At 30.8% G+C, this 14893-nt stretch overlaps 1 protein-coding gene across 5 annotated transcripts in view; it reads left to right on the top strand.

Moving 5' to 3' along the window:
* WDR20 (WD repeat domain 20) overlaps positions 1-14893 on the top strand; it is an 85152-nt gene that overhangs the window by 9903 nt on the left and 60356 nt on the right. Inside the window, exon 1 of one of the 5 annotated variants that reach the window (XM_051978340.1) lies at positions 8923-8979. The exons of the other annotated variants lie outside the window; for them this stretch is intronic. The gene's annotated coding sequence lies outside the window, so the exon portion shown is untranslated. Of the gene's footprint in view, positions 1-8922; positions 8980-14893 lie in introns of those variants that run through there. 5 annotated transcript variants of the gene reach the window in all.

Genomic DNA, 14893 nt, shown 5'->3' with positions numbered 1-14893 from the left:
GTGTGACCAGTTGCATTTACAGATTCATGTTTTCTAATCTCAGGTAAGCCACCTTACAGATAGTTAGGTGGTGAAAAGATAGAAGGGATCTGGAAAAGGAAACTAGTTCAGTTCTAACCTTGGACACTTAATCTCTGCCTCACTTTTTTTAAATTGTAAAATGAGGTAAAATAATAGCATCTACCTTATAGGATTGTCAAGATCAAATGAGATAATATTTGTAAAGTACTTGGCACAATAGTCATTCCTTCTCCTCTTCCCTCCTCCCAATTTCCTTCTTGCTGCAGGACTTGAAAACTTTTTATTCTTTCTTGATTCATTCCTACTGTGTCTACTATTGTGTTTTTCAGGAAACCCTAAAGTTTAGAAATGAAAGAGAATTGAGAAGTCATCTAATCTAAGCATCTTATTTTACAGATGAAGAAACTGAGACCCAAAGATGTTAAGTGACTTGTCCCTATCATACAGGTTGTAAATAGCATAGTTAGGATTTGAACCCAGATTCTCTGATTTCAAATCCGGTCATCTTTTTAATGTATTTTTACTTTCTTCTTTTCCTAAGGAACTTTATACTAAGAAAACAGATGCTAGCTCTCTTGAACTTCCTCTAATCTACTTCATCCTGTCTCCTTTATTCTTTTCCCTAAGAGTCTTTCCAAGGCCATTCGCTGTCATCTATTCTTGATCCTATCTTATCTCTCATCATTTATAGTTATTTTTTCATATCTGCAAATGTATTCATGGTTACCTCGTTCTTAAAAAGTCTTGAATGGCACTGCCATACTCTCAGGCTCTTGTCTTTTACTCTTCATGACAGAGTATCATAATCGTTCCATTTCCTGTGCTTCTCAATCACAAATCCTTTCAAAAATCCTGTTTCCTGCTGCAACACTAAGCTAAAATTGTTCTGTCTGTAAGGTTATCTGTGAACTCTTAATTATTAAATCCAGTGGCTTTTTTTTTTTTTTTCAGTCTTCAAATTCCTTAATATTTCTGCAGCTCTCTGTTGATCACATCTTCCCTCTGTTGATCACTTCTTCCTAGATACTCACTCCAGCCTTCCTGATTTCTTCTTAGTCTTCTCTGCTGGATCAGTTTTAATCTCTCCCCATAATGTGGGTGGTTGCCAGCAGGCTCTGCCTTGGTTTTTCATTTTTACTTTAGCTGAAGCATAGTAGATTTTGCTCTGGTACCTTACTTTAACTCTGTGAATTTTTCTGTTTCAATTTTTTTCCCCCAATTAAACAACATACTGTTGTAGTATGCTTTCCTCTTCTGTATTATGAATAAATTCAGCCCATTCTCATCCATAGTTTTTGATTCTGTATTTCCATCATTATATTCTCTGAAATGTTTCCTTTTCTTTATTTTTCCATTCCCCTGTAAAAATTCATTTTTCTTCCTTTAATCTGCCCTTTTTCTTCTTCCTTTTCTGTTTTCTTGTTAAGTGAAATATATTTTTATATCCAATTGTGTGTGTATTCTTTCCACTTTTGATCAGTCTGAGGTTTGAGTGTTATCTGCTCATTCCTATCCTACCTTCTTGTTGGTTTTAGACTTCTACTTTTGCACCCTTATGTGAAATAATTTTCTCCCATCCTTCCTCTCTCCTCTCTCCCTGACCTCCATGTATTGTTCTTCCTTTCCTTTTCCATTCTTTTGAGGTCATCAGAACAAAACTACTTCTTAGCTGTATGTCTAATTAGACTCCTTTTGTGACCTGTTGTGAAGATAGAATTCTGAAGGGATACATGTCTCTTCTCCCAATTTGATATTGTAATCATTTTATTTCTTTCTGATCCCCTATGATTGTTCATTCATGTTTCCGTTAAGTTTCTCCTGTGTTTGTATTTCCAACTTTCTATTTAGTTCTGATCATTTCATCAGGAATGTTTGGAAATCTTTCATTTAAAAAGTCTATTTTTTCTTATGTTATAATTATATTCAATTTTTGTTGGGCAAATTATTCTTGCTTTTTTACTTTTTACAATATTTTATTTTAGACTACTTAATGGTGAAGGCTACTACACCATGTATAATTCTGATTGTGACTCTTTAGCACTTGAGTTTCTCCTTTTCTGGCTGCTTTCTAATATGGAAGTCTTGAGTTTTGGTTCTAATGTTCATGGGAGTTCGTATTTATCTTTTTTGTTTTCTTTTGTTTTGTTTTGTTTTTTGCTGAGGCAATTGAGGTTAAGTAACTCTTAGCCCAAGGTCACATAGCTAGGAAGTAAGTGTATGAGAAGTAAGAGTATGAGACCAGATTTGAACTGGGGTCCTCCTGACTTCAGGGCTGATGCTCTATCCACTGCACCACCTAGCTGCCCTTTTCTTTCTTTCTTTAATTTTTTTTTTTTTTCTGTGAGTTTCATGTGGGGAATCTGGGCAAGGATGGTTGGGTGTTCTTTCACAACTTGTAGATTCTTTGAGTTTCTACTTTTCTTCAGTTTCTAAGAGCAGTTTTAACATGTTTTGAAATATAATAAAGAGGATCATTTTTTGGTTAGGTTTTCAGACAATAAAATGATATTTAAAATTTTTTATTTTATTTTAAGTTTCATATTCTCTCCTTTCTAGGGGGGCAAGAAGGCAAGAAAAACAAAATCTATTACAAATATGTATTGTCACATAAAACAAATTCCTGCACTAATCATGTAAAACAAATTCCTATTAGCCATGTCCAAAAAAAAAAGAAAGAAAGAAAGAAGAAAATATGCTATATTCTACACTTTGAGGCCATTAACTTTCTCTCAGTAAGTGGACAGCATATTTTATCATGAGTCCTTTTTAGTGGACAGTTTTTAGAGGAAAAACTCTAAATCAAGTTGTGTTATCAAGTTGCTAAGTCTTTCAAAGTTGATTTCCTTTACAATATTGCTATTACTGTTTAAACTGTCCTCTTGCTTCTGTCCATTTCACTTTGTTTATATGAGTCTTCCTAGGTTTTAGAGAAACCATCTTCATAATTCTTATAGTGCAATGTATTATATTATATTCATATACCATAATTTGTTCAGTCATTTGCCATTTGAATTGGCATCTCCTCAGTTTCCAGTATTTTGCCACCACAAAAAGAGCAGCTTTAATTATCTTTGTGTATATGAATCCTTTTCCTCTTTCCTTGAATTTTTTGGAATAGGCTCAGATTTAGTATCAGTATTGTGTATGCGTGGTTTAATAGCTTTTTGGGTATAGTTCCAAAGTGCTTTGCAGAAAGGTTAGACTAGTTTACAACTCCACCAACTGTGCATTAGTATAACTCTTTTCCCACAATTTCACCATTTGTCATTTTCTTTTTTTTGTCAGCTTAGCCAGTCTGATGGGTGTTTCTAATTTATATTTCTCTAATTTAGTGATTTAGATTGTATTTTCATATGGCTATTAATAGTTTGGATTTTTTCCTCTAAAAACTGTCTTTTCATATCTTTTGACCATTTATCAATTGGAGGATAACTGGTCTGGTAAATTTGACTCATTTCTCTATCATAGAAATGAGATCTTTCTCAGAGAAACTTGTGGCAAAAATTTTTTCTCCTTTTCTGATGTTAGCTAGGTTGATTTTGTTTGCGCAGAATTTTTAAATTTTGTGTAATCAGAATTACCCATTATTATCAAAATCATCCATCTCATGAAGCTCTTATTTCTTCCTTGGTCATGAATTCTTCCCCATCCATAGATCTAACAGGTAATTTCTTCCATGCTTCATTAATTGTTTTATAATGTCACTATTTATAACTACATCATGTACCCATTTTGAGATTATCTTGGTAAACAGTGTGAGATGTTGTTCCATATCTAGTTTTTGTGAGATTGCTTTCCAATATTCCCAAGCAGTTTTTGTCAAATAGTTATTTGTTCCAGGAGTGGAGATCTTGGAATTTATCCAAGAAACTTAGGTTTCTGTATTTATTGGCTTCTGTATATTATATACCTGTTCTGCTCCACTGATTTATCTCTTTATTTCTTACTCAGTACCAAATTGTTTTGATAATTGCAGGCTGTTACATAATTTGAGATATGGTACGGCTGGGTCCTTTTCCTTCCTTCTTTTTTCCCTTTCATTCCTGTGATAATTTTCATTCCTCCAGATGAACTTTATTTTTTTTTTTTCTGGCTCTATAAAATATTTTTTTTAGTAAGCATAGCACTGAATAAATAAATTTCAGTAGTAGTCATTTTTATTGTATATAAAATATAAAAATTTGTTGGCTTACTTTTGAATAGTTAATATTTTTCCTTTTATTTAGTTGTCTTTATTTGTATGAAGACTTTCATAATTGTATTTATATAGTTCCTTTGTGTATCTTGGCACATAGACTCCCAAGTGTTTTATACTGTCTTTAGTTATTTTAACTTTCTCTTCCTGTCTCTTCCTGCTAGACTTTGTTGGCAATATATAGAAATGCTGATGATTTATATGGGTTTATTTTACATCCTGTAACTTTGCTGAAGTTGTTAACTGGTTCAACTAGTTTTTTTATTGATTTTCTAGAATTTTCTAAGTATACCATCTGTACATCTTCTGCAAATAGTGATAGTTTTATTTTCTCGCTGCTTATTCTAATTCCTTTGATTTCTTCATCTTATTGCTATAGCTAACATTTTTAGTACAGCATTGAATGATAGCAATGTTTCACCCCTTTCTTATTAGAAAGACTTCTAACTTATTCACCATTACTTTTTGTTTTAGATAGATACTGCTTATCATTTTTACAAAAGCTCCTTTTATTCCTATAATTTTTCTTGTTATTATGATTAATTATGCTTATAGTTTTCCTAATATCAGATCAGCTCTGCATTCTTAAAATAATGCTAGCCTGGTCATAGAGTTTGGTTTTTCTGACATATTGCTGTCATCATCTTGCTAGTATTTTTAAAAATTTCAAATATTTAATTAATATAGATTTGGGAGTTTATTGTTTTTCTCTGTTTTGACTCTCTGATTTTAGGTATCAACTTTATATTTCGTCATAGAGGAATTTGGTAGGACTTCTTTACCTAGGTTTTTTTTTTTTTTTTTTTTGGCTGAGGTGACTTTTTTTTAAGTGACTTGCCCAGGGTCACACAGCAAGGAAGTGTTAAGTATCTGAGGTCAGATTTGAACTCAGGTCCTCTTGACTTCAAGACTGGTGTTCTATCCCACTGTGCCATCTAGCTGCCCTTCTTTACCTAATTTTTAAAAGTTTGTGTAATATTTTTTTGTTTCTATGTTTGGTAGGAATTTGCTTGTAAATTCATCTGATACTGGATTTTTTTTCTTAAGGAGTTCATCCATTATTTGTTTCATTTTCTACCACACAGTTATTTAAGTATTCTATTTCCTATTCACTTAACAATTTATATTTTTGTAAATATTCATTCATTTTATTTAGATTGTCCATTTTAATGATAGTTGGGCAAAATAATTCTTAGTTGCTTTTATTACTTCTTCATTGGTTGTGAATTTACCTTTCTTATTTTTGATATTAGTAATTTCATTTTCTTTTTAAAAATCAAATTAATCAATAGCTTATTAATCTTTTTTCCCTCTTTCTGCTTTCATGTTTTAGTTTAATATTTGTTTACTTTCAGTTTTTTTAGTCTGTCCTTTGATTTTTCAGGATTTCTGTTTTGGTATTGAATTTTTAATTTGTTGGTTTTCTAGGGTTTTGTTTTGTTTTGTTTTTTTTAGTTGTATATTCAACCTTTTGATCTCTTTATTTTATTGATATAAACATTTAGTAATAGGAATATTTTCATATTAAGGACTGTTTTAGCAGCATCCCACAAATGTTGGTATGTTTTTTCATTTTTTTCAACTTTGTTTCTATAATTTATTCTTTGAAAACTCAGTCTTTAGGATTAAAATTATTTAGTTTCCAATTAATTTTCATCCTGTGTTTCAAAGGTTAATGGATGTAATGTTTTGTTTTTTTTTTGGGGGGGGGAGGGAGGATGTACGTTATGGTTAGTAAAAGATCCATTTAATATTTCTGTTGTTCAGTCAGGTTCGACTCTTCACATTCCTATGAACCACAGCACATTAATGCTGTACATAGTGTTTTCTTGGCACAAATATTGGAGTGGATTCCCATTTTCTTTTTCAGTGGATTAAGACAGAGGTAAAATGACTACAGAGCAGTTAGCTCTTCCTGACTTCAGACCACTTAGCCATTAGTTGCTTTTATACATTTATTTGTGAGAGATTTATGCCATATTAAATTTTTTGTGAAGATGCCATGTGCAGACAAAAAATAGCTATACTCCTTTCAGCACCCACTCATTATTCCCCAAAGATGTATCATATTTAATTTTTCTAAAATTCTGTTCCTCTCCTTAACTTCTTTCATATGGTTAGATCTATATGATCTGAGAAGAATAAATTGAAGTCCCTTACTATTATATTACTCCTATTTTTTCTTATAATTCATCTAATTTTTCCTTTTAAGAATTTAGATGTCATTCCATTTGGGGATATGTGTGTGTGTGTGTGTTCAGTATTGATATTAATAATTATATTAAATATTTTAGCAAAAGGTAACTTCCCTGTTTATCTTTTATCTAGGTTTATTTTTGCTTTTACTTAAGCAAAATGGATTTTGCTCCAGCCTTTTATTTTAATTCTTTGTGTATCTTTCTGCTTCAAGTGTGTTTCTTATAAACAATATGTTAGATTCTGATTTATAAACTAAAGAGGATTGCTGTCCTCTTTGGCAGGTTCTCCAAATTAAACTCATAGTAATTATTATATATTGTATATTTCCCTTCATCCTATTCTTACTCTTTTCTATTTCTTAACTTTTTCCCTCTTGTCAGAGTCTGGTTTCTTTTGACCACTGCCACCTTCGATCTGCTTTCCAATGTAGCTCTAATCAGTGCATTAGTCAACAAGAAAACTGATGATGAAGGATGCTACTCATTACTTACAGAAAAGTAATGGGCTGCGGAATAAGATTTGGATATGGCTATTGTGGGAATTTGTTTTTGCCTTATTATTCGAATATGTTTATTATTATAAGATCTTTGTTTTTTTGAGGGGGTATTTTTATTTCCCAGTTTGAGGAGGAAGGGATAATGTAGCCCCCAAAAAAATGTAAACAAAAAATTTATGATATAAAAATGCCTGTTTTATTTGTGTTTGTTCACAATAGAAAATAATTAAAACAAAATTAAATTGTGTGTTTGTATGTGTGTGCACATTGTGCACATTCAAGCTCCTTGAAAGTGGGATCTGTTTGTTTTTGTCTGTATTTCTAGCACCTGGAATAGTGCCTTGCAATAGGTTTAAATGTAGCATAAGTTGTAAGGCAATATTTTTTATTGTTTAGAGAACAAATGTTAAGTGCCTTATGGAATCTATGTTGCCTTTCCTTACATACAGTAGTATAGATAATTATGAATGCATATGAAATAGAGGAGTAGGTGGTGGGGAGAAGTATTAAGATAGAAGTTCTGTATAGCATATTGGAGAATTGCAATTTTAATGGTGTGTCAAGTTTTTCCAAACCAAGTCTTTTCTTTCACATTTTGAAGGAGTATTTGTAGATTTTTATTTATTCTGGAAGTGAATATGTAGACCATTTTTGTTTTATGAACTTTTATGCTATATGATTAAGCTTTTGGACTCGGAATAATTTTTTTAAATGCATAAAAGAAAATACATAAGATTATAAAGCAAGGTATTTTTAAAGAATTATAGTTATCAAAAAAGTTTTTTTTTTTAATTCACTGACCTCAGGTCAAGAAAACCTGATTTATGTGGTAGATCATCTGTACCCTTGGTCTTCCCTCCATTTTGCTAACTTTATATTGTGTATTCCTTTGCTTCCTGTCACCAACAGGGCCACAAAGAACTTGCTACATTGGGCCATATTCCATCTAGATCCGTATTTAACAGCAGTTTCAAGGAATTATTATTATCATTTTTACTTTCCTGATGTCAATCTTAGAAGTTAAGACTCTCCCTGTTTTTAGTAGTCATTATTCACTTTTCATTCATTAATTTACCTAAGTGCTTTTTTAGAATTGTTTTTTGCTTAGATCTTGTGGAGGCAACTAGGTAGCTTAATGGATGGACTTTTGGGTCTCAAGTCAGGAAGACCAGAATTGAAATTCAGCCTCAAATACTCCTCAGCTCTGTGACATTGGATAAATCACTTTTATTTGCAGGTACTGCTGAACACCCACCACCACCTTTTGTAATAATGAGCTGTGAAATTATTCTAATTTAAACTTAATTTGTTCATGTTGAAAAGTATGTTCCACAGCCAGAATATTTGGTTCATTTTATTTAAGGTTTGTGAAAAGTTTTAAGAATTTGGAGTATGTCTGTTTTGTTTTTCCTCTCCCATTTTTTCCTCTTCTTAGTATATCTTTTATCTTTTTTCATCTTTCACTTGCTATTAGTTTCCTAGTCTCAGGTGCCGAGGCACCATAATTTTAAGTTTTCTTTTTATGTTCTGTATTCCCAGTGTTGTACAACATATTTTTAATTTTTTCAGCATGGGGGAAGAGATTTGTGGATTGACCTAATGTCCTATCTAAATAAATAAATAAAAATTTCTAAAAAGCCAGAGAAAACAACTAATTTTAGTTAGTTAGTTAGTAATTAACTAAACTATTAAAATTTGAAGATAATGTTTTAAAATTGTTTGGTAAAATAAGGTTTATATGTAGATTATAAATTGAATTAAAGTTCAGAAGAAATGCTCATTTTATTAGATTTGCAGGCTAAATAAAAATCTATTTTAAATACTGGCTATTTTTCAAAAACCAGTGACTAAACAGTTTTGTCAAAAAACATGAATAAAATTTTATTTATCTTAAGTTACTTGGTTTAGTAAATATATTTACCCTGATACAATTCAAGAAGATACAGAAGAATTGTGACATTCTTTATATAAAATGCATAATGCCTTATTTGTACACTCATTAGACAAGAAGAGAAACTGGACCTGTGATTTCATTGAGCTAGTGAAGAAATTCTCTCTACTAGTACAAGTAAGCACCTCCTTTATAATTTATAGTCTTTTAAAGAGTTGCTTGACACTTGAGAGGTTTAAATGACACAGCCACTCTGTGTCAGTGACAGACCGCATTACCTTGCTGTACACTCAGACATATTTTCTAGTTACAATGAGGAAAATATGTTGTGTTATTATAGGCTAAAGTTAAATGTTATTTATAATTTTATATAGCAATGTTATAGGACAGAATATTAAAAATAATTTTTATTGACAGCTTTTGTTTTGATATTCTGTTTGGTAGTTCTTATCCTAGTATTCTAGGCCATTCATTGTATAGTTCCAATTCTTTATTTTAATCAAACTATTAGTTCTGTGTTCATGTAGTTCCTCATACATGAAATGGACTTTTCTCATCCCCAGTCCCTTTTCATTCTTACTTCTCTGGTCTTTTCCTTTCTTTAAAACCCAACTTAGATGCTGCTTATTTAGAGTTGTCTTACAGATCTCCACATCAGCTCAAATTGAATTCTTATCCCAAATTTCTTAGGCTATTTTACCTAGACCTCTTCCTTTATTCTTTATTATGTTCATTCTTTAATCATAAGTATTTTAGTTTGTGTAATTCACTCCACTCATTAAATCATGAACTTAAAAATATTAATTGTACCATATTAGCTCAGTGTTTTGCATATATGGGCACTGTTCATTCCTTTAAAAAAAAAACTGAATTTTTTTAAAATAACTTTTTATTGATAGAACGCATGCCAGGGTAATTTTTTACAGCATTATCCCTTGCATTCACTTCTGTTCCGATTTTTCCCCTCCCTCCCTTCATCCCTTCCCCCAGATGGCAAGAGTCCTTTACATGTTGAATGGGTTGCAGTATATCCTAGATACAATATATGTGTGCAGAACCAAACAAAAACAAATGAATTTAATTGAGCTGTACAAAAAGTGGAATGGGCTACACCTTGTTAACTTCATCCCTGGAAGTATCTAGAAGTTCATAGAATTTAAGCTAGATGGCATCTTAGAGATAGATTATTTGATTTAACCCCTGATTTTTACATATGAAGAAAGTAAGGCCCATGGAGCTTAAGAGACTTGCAAAAAGCTATACAGATCACAAGACAGACTGAATAATTAATAAATATTTTGCTAGTAATTTCATCTGGTTGATTAATTTTTGCTAGGTGAGTAGGCTAATTAGATAATTAGACACTATGGAGCTTTAGAGCTGGAAAAGACCTGAGGTTCACTCAAAAGACTGGATCATAATATTGAGAATGTACCCTTTCATTTGCAAATCTTTTTCAGTTGTTTAAAGTTGTTTAAAGGAGGTCACAGATTCCTGTAGAAAAGATAGTATGTTTTGCCATATTTAGTAATGGGTGTGTTAAGTGGCAGAACTAATAGCTTAACTTTTTATTTAAGATTTTCTTTTTAGTTATTTAGTAACTTGTGACTGATTGGCTCACTTCAGTTTTTTTGAAATAAATAGTATAATTAGCAATAATATATTCAGTTTCAGGTACTTTGTGTAGCACTAATTAAGAACATTTCATTATCTTTCTGTTTTTAGGAATTAATAATGCTTGAGTTATTGTACTCAAATATATGATACCCAAATAGGACATAATAATTTTCTTGGAGTTAAGCCAGGTGTGAAAATAAAAATGACAGTAATTGACTCAAACCGTCAAACTCTTGAAAAGGAAAAAAAATGTATTGCTAATTGGTTCATGAATATTTTTTTTCTTGTTTAGCTTCCCTTATTTCATAGGTGTGGAGACTAAGATACAGAAAGATTAGCTAATTTGCTCATTTAAGCAAGTAGTGGTAGAAATAGTGTGATTTTTTTTTTTTAAATCATGTCTGAACTCGTATATACAAAAAAAGCATCTCTTTCATTGAACATATTTGGGGAAGTTAGTTATTCTGGCATTGTTTCCTTAACTCAAAAATTTTTTGGAGCTCTTATCTATCAAAATCAGTCACATTCTTTTGAATATCTTCTAATGGTTATTCATTTTTTGTTCTTTAAAGATGGATTTGATTTTTGCAAACAACCTGAAATCATTTGAAACTAACTGGTAATTGAGGTGACAGTATCATTTTTATTAAAACAAAAACAAAACCCAAAAGATATGACTTAAGGTATCTTATTTTGGAATAAGAGGTAAATTATTTAATTATAAGGTAATTTATTTTATAGATTCATAGAATGACAAATCTGGAAAGGACCTTGAAGATCATTTGATCCATCTTCATTTTACAGATGAACAAACTAAGGCCTAGGAAGAAAAAATGACATGTTTAAATTCAGCTGATAGGAACCAAAGTCTTCTAACTTAGTTCAATTCTAATTAGATTATATGTTTTCTTATGTAACTTTGAAGATGGTATCAAAAATATTTTGAGTAGGGCAGTGTTGTTGGAGTGCAGTATATAGCCTCCCTTGGTACCTTCTTGGAATGATAGCACTCATTTATAAGTGCTGATGTTTTAGTAAGATCTCTCATTACTTTTTAGCTACACTTTGTCTAGCCATTGCTGTTAATCAGCATGGCATTTTAATAAATGGGGAGTTCTTTTCCTTATAGTTAGTAGAGAAGTAAATGGTTGCCCTTCTTTTATAGTTAGTACTTTTAAGTTTAAAAAAAAAAAGTGAATTATTACCATGAATTTAATATTAAATATCATAGTTAATTAAGCTTGTACTGTAGTTATTTGCATTTAAGTAAATTAATTTCAGCACAAAATGTTATATTTCAGGTACTTCTTTAAGCTGTATCAGAATTCTTTATCCTGTTTTATTTTTCTCTCATATGGTACATTTTTTCCACTTGCTGTAGAAACATCTTTTCACTTTTAAAATATTCTGCTTTTTTGTCAAGCTTAATTGCTTTATAGCTTTTTATTACATTAATGTACTGAAGTTAATTTAACTATTCTCCTCTTGTTAGACAATTAGGCCACTTCCAATTTTATGCAATTTACAACTAATGTTTTTTTTTTGTTGTTGTTTAAAAAATGTTTTATTGATGCAGTTCATCTTTTTTTTTTTTCTTAAGTAACACTTTTAAGGGGATTCCCAACAATGTGATTACTAAGTCAAAAGATTTCTTATTTTTTAAGCTTTTACAGCCTGATTGCTTCTTAAAAGAGTTTACTAAAAATGAACAATTCCCCCATTAAGGAATCAGCTCACTTGTTTATATTCCTGACATTTAATTTCATTGTTTTGAATTGCTTTTGTTAATTTGAGCATAAGGGGCACTTCATAGTTGTTTTAACTTAACATCTTTATTGTTATTGAGATAAAATATTTTTTCAAATAATTTTCAGCAGTTTGCATTTCTTTGAAAATTGTATGTATCCTTTGATTATTCATTAAGGACTGGGAGTTGTTTTTGTAAAATTTTAACAATTTCTTACATTTTAAATGGAAATGTTTCATTTATCATAGTTATTAAATATTTTCTACAATCTACATTTTTATGTCATATAGAATTTTATTTTAATGTAACAAGAGTATGTCTTGTTATTAATATTCCTTTTATTCTTGATGTCAGCACATTCCATTTTCTCCCACTTTTTAAAAGATAATCTTTAAGCTTATTTTTATTTATAATCTTTTGTTTTATAGCACGTTCATTTACAAGTACATCTCTCCTCCTGTACCCAGTAATCCTTCCATTGTAACAGAATTGTAAAAACAAAAACATTTTCACAAAATTGATTAATACATCAACTATATTTGTCAGCACATTAGATTTCACATCTATATTTCCTTACCTCTCCAAGGAAGGGAAATGGATGTATGTTGTCATATCTTTTCTAGGCTAACTTTAATTGTTAAAACTATGTGATATCTAATTTAATTTAATTTTTTATTTTTTGCTTATATTGTTATAGTCACTCCTGTTATTTTCCTGTTTTTGCATCAGTTTATGTTTTTCCCACATCCATTGAATTCTTCATATTCCTAACTTCTTATGGTACAGTACTTTGCCATGTAATACATATATATGTGTGTGTGTGTATAAGTATGTAAGTGTAAGTATGTATTAAGTATAAGAATATATTATATATTTACATCTTATATATTTTTATTATTATTATTACACCATAAGAAATGAAGAATGGAAAAAGTAAGTGAACATGGAAAGACTTAAGAACTGCTGCAGAAAAAAGTAAGCAGAAATGATATTTACTGTGAGTACAACAATAAAAGCAGAAAAAATTAAATGAAATTTGATACTGTATAGTTATAATTAAAGTTAGCTTGGGGAAGAGATGAGAAAATACAACTTTTGTCCTTGGAGAGATAGAGGTGTGAACTTTGGGTGTGAACTGAATGCATGCTCACACGTAGTTTTTATGTTGATTGATTTTGTAGAAATGTTGGGTTTGGTTTTTTGTTTGTTTGTATCATTTTAATTCTTTTACAGGGGAAGACTTACTGGGTAGGGGAGAAGAAAGACATTTGTAAATGAACATGATATAAAACTATTTGTTATTTATTATACATGCAGAAAATAAGATTGCGTTGTAAGAAATTAATGTGAATATTTATATTATATGTAATATTTATATATCATGTATATTTATATGTCCTGGATTTCTGCATTACCAGAGCTAGGCCATTGTTTGAGAGGTTATGAAAGACTATGTGGGAGAGAAGGAGTATCAGGCTGCATACCAAACTGAAGGTCTGCAGAGTCCTTGACTTCAATGTTACCTATGAAGCCTGGACAATCTGCCAGCACCATGCTAGAAAATTGCTTCCATTTGAATTGTCTTAGGAAGATACTGAAAGTTACTCGGCAATATGAGGTACCAAACACTAAGTCCTCTCTCCATCTGAACTGCCAAGCATTCATGCTCTTCTATAGACATTGAAGCTTTGATGGGCTGGCTGTGAAGTCTGAATGCCAAACATAATTTTACCTAAAAGACTATTTTGTGGAGAATTAGCAGAAAGCAATCTTTCACGTGGAGGTCAGAAGAATGAGTACAAGAACATTCTCAATTATTTCTTTGAAGAACTTTAGTGTTGATTGCAAGATATGAGACATTGGTACAGGACTTTACAGCGTGATGTGCCTCCATCCAAGAAAGTGCTGTGCTTTATGAGCAATGAACAATTGTAGTATTACAAAGAAAACTTAAGATATGCAAATCTAAAGACTTCAACCCAAGTGTTCAAACAGATTTAGTTTTACCTTAAGTAGAGCCTTTCGAGCTTATATTAGACTGATTTGCCACAGTTGAACACCCTATACCTTGTTCCCAAATCATGATGTCATTGATCCTTTTTTGAGTACAAAGGATGAACAAAAATATTTATGTATGAACATGTATCTATACATATTTATTTTAAAGTTTATTTTTCAGCTTCAATTCATAAGTATATGTAGTATGACATAGGGATCTAAATTTTTTTCATTTGTGTTAGTGCTGAAATGCTGAAATAGGATAAAGAATTAACAATAGTTAATATTAAATGCATGATTCAGACTGAAAAGTAAAAGCAAGCTTTTAATATATAGTTGTTTAATAAGAAAGAAGAGATACCACTTATGACCAGAATTGAAGAATTTATGTTTAACTTTATTCAAACTGACTTTAAAATAGAATATAGTGTAACCAAGATTATGTTCAATAAATGTTCATCTTTCCTAAAGACCTTCAGAAAAGAGCAGTCTATAAATTTTATCTCACTGACTTATTCCCATCTTTGACATTTGCCACTAAAAGAATCTCCTATCCCAAATGTCTTTACGGTACATGAACAAGTATTTATTGAGCATGCTGTACTCTAGACTTTTTGTTTTTAATAGATGTTTTCCTGATCCCTTTAACAAATGGAGTAATGATCAACCTTTAGTTATATAATTTCATGAAAACTTGCCAGCTTCTTTTTAGAGAGGATAAGAGTATTT

The sequence above is a fragment of the Antechinus flavipes genome, chromosome 2, assembly GCF_016432865.1.
Source record: "Antechinus flavipes isolate AdamAnt ecotype Samford, QLD, Australia chromosome 2, AdamAnt_v2, whole genome shotgun sequence".
Taxonomy (NCBI): Eukaryota; Metazoa; Chordata; class Mammalia; order Dasyuromorphia; family Dasyuridae; genus Antechinus; species Antechinus flavipes.
Note: the sequence above shows the minus strand (reverse complement) of the source record. Positions and strands in the feature narration are given on the sequence as shown.